Here is a 5,185-nt window from a genome sequence, read left to right on the forward strand (position 1 = left end):
GTGCATGGCGAGAGAAGAGGCGGGGGGGACCTGGGACAAGGTGCTTGGTAGCAAGAGCACAGGGTGCACTGTGATGTGCAGCACCATGCCCATGCCATCCTTCCTGCTGCAGGGCTGCCCGGAACAAGAGACACGCTCTCAGGCTCATGTCTCCAACCAAGACAGTACTGCATTGCCCAATATCACCCCTCTCATGCTCATTCTCTGTTGCACACGTGTCCATTGGGGAAGAACTGCGAGGTGAGGGTTGCCTGGGGTGCAGCAGATCCTGGCCCTGCAGGCCAGAGGAGCTCCCCTGCTTCCCTTTCAAAGAGAGGTCAAAATGACCCTGTGGGGCCAGTGCAGAGCAGATGCCGGTGGAGACATTGCTACAGTGCAAACCCAGGAAAGAAAAGACGACAGAGCCTGTGGCCTCATCCGGAGCTGGCAGCCTGGCGTGGCAGACACCAGCCTGCAGCGCGTGAGGCTGGCTGCCGCTGTCACCCTTTGCTGCCCACACTGTTCATGGCAGGGGGGGCAGGGACTGTGTCCCTGCTTGCACCCCTCACCTGAGGAGGAGCCCTGAGCAGATGCGTGGCTGCAGGAAGCCCTGGTGGGCAGGTAAGGGGTGCTGGGATGAGGATCTCCACCAGAGGAGCAGGGTGCTTGGCATGGTGGAGCCTGGCTCCAGGCACCCACTGGAGTTTGCTTTGCCGTCACACAGGCGTCTGAGTCGCAGGCTTGTGAGTGAAGGCTGGGCAAGAGGCAGCTGTGAGAGGCCCCTTAGCCAACCCTCATTTCCATACAATGCAGGGAAGGCAGCTTTGTCCCTGGCAGCTCCCAGCCAGGGACAGAAGCCACTCCTGGTGCCTTCTGCCCTGACCTGCGTGGCTCCAGGCTGGGGCACCACTGCAGCTGGCCAAGTGGCAGCACAGGACCCTCAGCACCCTGTGCCGAGGATGGACCCATGTGTGGGATGGATGGGTGGAAGGCCGGATGGATGCCCACCCTCAGCCCCACTATGTCATCACCATGGAAATGGCTTAAAAGCAGTTTTATTAGTGTCCAGTTACACAAACTTGACCCCAGCACCATTAGAAACAACAAAGGCACAGTTGCTTGGCCACACACAGCACCTGCTGTCCTCAGGGCAGTGGGTGCCATGGAGCCATGAGGGCACAGGGTCCCTCTGCCCCCACACACTGGGAGCCCCTTGTCCCCAGCAAGGCTTGGGGCAGCAGGACATGCCCTATGCCTTGCTGAGGCCCAAGCTCTTTGCAGCCCAGGGGCCATGGGGTGAGCCGGGTGCACCGCTCTCCTCTGGGCAGGTGTCACAGCAACATTGGGCTGCTGCCCTGCAGGGATGCTGCTGCCTGGCCACGAGGAAGTATTTTGTTCTTGCTCCATAAAAGCCATTTGTGTGTCCCTTCCTGCTGGCAGAGACCCAGCTTGGGGGAAGAAGTCCAGCAGCTACTCAAGAGGCGGCAGCACAGGATGGGGACAGCATGGAGACAGAGGCATCCTCTCCTCCAGGGGGGTAATGGATTGTCCCTTGTCTTCTTGCTTCTGCCTTGCTCAGCTCCAACACCAGGGAGGCCACCAACCAAAACATCCTGGCAGGTCCACAGATCCCCGCTCAGCCCCCCACCTCAGTCCCCAGTGCCTTGCTATCAAAGTGGATCACAATTCACCGGAGAAGCTGGCGCCGGTTGCAGGAATGTGTTTTATCTCTGGCCAGCTGACCTGTGGCGATTCCCAGCAGCCACCCCAGTTTTGGGCTAGAAGTGACCTATTTACATAGGACGAGCTCCTCGCGAGCCCAGGGCCAGCATCGCATTGCGCAGGGGAGGCTGTGGGGAAGCAGGGCTGCAGGTGCTGAGGGGCCTGAAGAACCCCTGGAGCAGGGCCAGGCCTGGCACATTGCAACCACCCTGGGCAATGGCCTGGCTGGGGCTGGGCTGGCAGGAAAAGGTGGGTCCTCTCCGAGCATCAGGAAGAAGCCAGGGAGGAGACCAGACACAGGGGAGCCGAGAGGAACAGGGACGTGCGCTCAGCATCATCCTCCATGGAGCTGAGGCTGCAGTGACCGCAGAGCAGGGTGTCCCTGGTGGGGTGCAGGCTGCCTCCCTGTCCTGCTGCGGAGGTGCCTCTGCTGGGGTTCAGTGCTCCCCAGGACAGATCGGGGAGCCAGCCCAGCTGCCCCTTCCCTGCACTCCTGCCAGTGCCCGCAGGGAGCTTACTGCCCAGGGAGGAGCAGAGCTGCAGGGAGCCATGCTCAGAGCACACACAGTGAGGGCAGAATATGTCCCTGGAGGGGAAAGTGCTTTCTGCAGAGGCAGAAGCACGGGTACCCCTGGCACGGATGCCCTGGAGCTTGCTGGATGTTTTCTCTCACAGGGGCACAGAGGCCGAGCTGCTTCATCACTGCCCCGCTGCCAGCCCTGGCCAGCAGCGGCATCTCCAGAGCATCTGTCAACGAGATCAGCCTGGTGCCGCCTAACAGCAGCTGCCCAACACCGATGGAGGAAAAACAGGAACAGAAAAGCCCTCAAGCCTCTTCCCCAGCCAGGCTGCTGCTTTCCCATTATTCCATCACTCTATCTTTCGCTGCATCCGAAAGGCAGGCGACCCCCAGGTCCCTCAGCAACCACAGGCACCCTCCCTAGACCCATAACCTGCTCGCCTCAGTCCTGTCCTCTGAGAAGCCCAGGCGCAGGGGTGACAGGCAGCGTGGCAGTTCACAGGCAGGGGCCGTGGGAGCCCTGCTCCCACCCCAGCGTGTCCCAGGCTGGCAGTTACGCAATTGCCTTTCCACAAACACAAGGAACTGCTCCGAGGGATTTGTGCATAACAGCATGGAAGGAAAACAAACCTGCTCTTGAACTCCGCAAGACAGTATGTCATTCTGAGGGACTTGCCATCTGGGTCGCCCCCTCTTTAACCCTTGAGATCATGGTCTGGGCCAGGATACCTGCAGTTTAAATCAGCATGCAGGTGAGGGAGGTTTTTCCTGCTGACATTTTCCTCTTGCAGCTTTTCAAGCAACTAATGAAAAAGGTCATCTCTGTCCCAGCCCACCCACCCCACGCCCCCCGCATCACACTGTCACAGGCCCAGGAAGCTCCCAACCACCTTGTAGTCGCTTTGCAGCGCTGGCACAGCCTCTGTTAATCCTCAGACAATGTTGGCAAAAGGATTTTAGTAGCACAGACCAGAGCCCACAGGGGCCAGGTACGTCCCCCTGACTTCCTACAACAGCACCAATTCCACCTGTTGATTTATTATTATTATAGATGCACCCCAAAGTGCTCCAGGCCAGGCTGCTGGCACCATACTGAGCTGAGAACAGGTTTAAACCCAAGCTTACACTGCTAGCAGCATTTCTGAGAGGGCAGCTCCCTGCCTGTACCCAGCACCCTGTCTGCAGGCAGCAAAACAAAGAGGACTTGTTCTGGAGGCAGCTTGCATCAGAACAAATGCGATTGTTCTCATCGGATTTTATGAATTCCCTCCAGAGTTCCTACGTAACACTAATGCATTAGAGGACTTTATCCCTGCTAATTTCAGACTACAAAGTCAAACCGTGTATCAGAAGAATCTGCACAGGCAGGCTTATTCATATGCAGCACCAGTGACAGAAGACGGTAGGGTAGCGCCAGCCAAGAGGCTCGTTATTAGCTCATTAGCAGAGGGCATCGCATCCTAAGCAACAGGACAGAAAAGTAAACATCACCTTGGAGCTGCAGCCCCTCTCCCTGTGCAGGGCACTGACACTCACACCTACGGCACATGTCGGGCCAGCAGGCAGGAAGGGCCCTGACCCCTGCACATAGCATCTTGCAATTGAAAGCGCCAAGAATAAACAGCCCCATCCTCGCCCCAAGGCTTTTTACAGCCAGTGCCTGTGCCAGCTCAGGGGCAGCACTTGGGGCCCTTTTCAGTGGCACCCAGCACCGGAGACTCATGAGGCAGCAAGAATGATCAGGTTAAGGATGGTAAAACCCACCTCAGAGGGAAATCCCCCATGTGAGGTGACTGCAAGATGTAAAAATACATGTTTAGAACTGATATCAGTTTGTGCCTGAACACTATGGAACAAACAAAAAAAGCAACCACAAACTAATGTTCTAAGAGCAAAGGTAAAAAACCTCTTCAAAAAGTACAAAAGAGCACAGGACAGCCATCAGAGAGACTTTGATCAGGAGAACTTGATAGCAACAGCTGGGGAATATGAAACTAAAGCTGCAACTAAAGCTGCAGGGCTACAGCGGATTGAAGAGGGTGACCTTCCACCAGCAACCTGCAGCTTTCTGGTCCCATCCCACCTCTCCTCTCCTCAGGAAGCCGAATGATGGGCTGGGGAGATGATCCCGCCATCACCCGCCTCCCCAAACTTTCAATTCTGCATAAACTGGCTGCCTTACCCTGAACAACTGTAACAAGCAACATCCCCCACACTTACCTCAACACTTCCACACCCGATTTTCTTTTGCCCTATCATGATGACTTACAAGCTTCACAAAAGCTGAAGTCATTTATCTAAAAATGGTTTGACAAAGCAATGTTCCTTTTGAAAGAAGAAACTGTGGTTTAGAGTTACTCTGTTATCTTTCAGTTATTCACTGTCCTCTCACCTTCTGACACTTCCTTCTTGTCTTTGTCCCAAGTAAGATTTTAAGCCTCTTAGGATACTTTTTCAGGCTCTGCAGCTCTCCCCTAGTTGCTGCCACTGCAGCTAATCCTGTAGGAGTTTCTTACGCATGTTTTGGCTCAGCTTAGATTAAAAAACGTCAATAGCTCTCTACAAATGGGTTACGCAGCAAGAGATCTAGTTTACAAGATCCTGAAAGAGGAAATAGGTTGTTGGGAGATTCTGAGAGACAAGTGCTCCCTTATGAAAGTCACATCATACTGGCTGGAAGGGACCGCTACAGGTATCTCATCCAACTTTCTGCCGTTTGGTCCCTCTGTGTCAGTCTTTTCCCCCACCTACCCAAGCCTCTCCTCAAAGGGCAGGTGCTGGGGGCTCTCTGCTGGACTCGCTGGTTGCTCTTAACGGGAGGCCCAGCACAGAACTGCTGTCCCACTGGCAGACTCCCGAGGCAGGTGAGCCTTGCTGCTGTTCATACACTGCTTCTGCACTGCACCGCCAGAAAAACCTGAACTTCAGCTCTTCCTCAGTCACCAGCAACAAAAGCAGCATCAC

The sequence above is a fragment of the Athene noctua genome, chromosome 10 (assembly GCF_965140245.1).
Source record: "Athene noctua chromosome 10, bAthNoc1.hap1.1, whole genome shotgun sequence".
Lineage (NCBI taxonomy): Eukaryota > Metazoa > Chordata > Aves > Strigiformes > Strigidae > Athene > Athene noctua.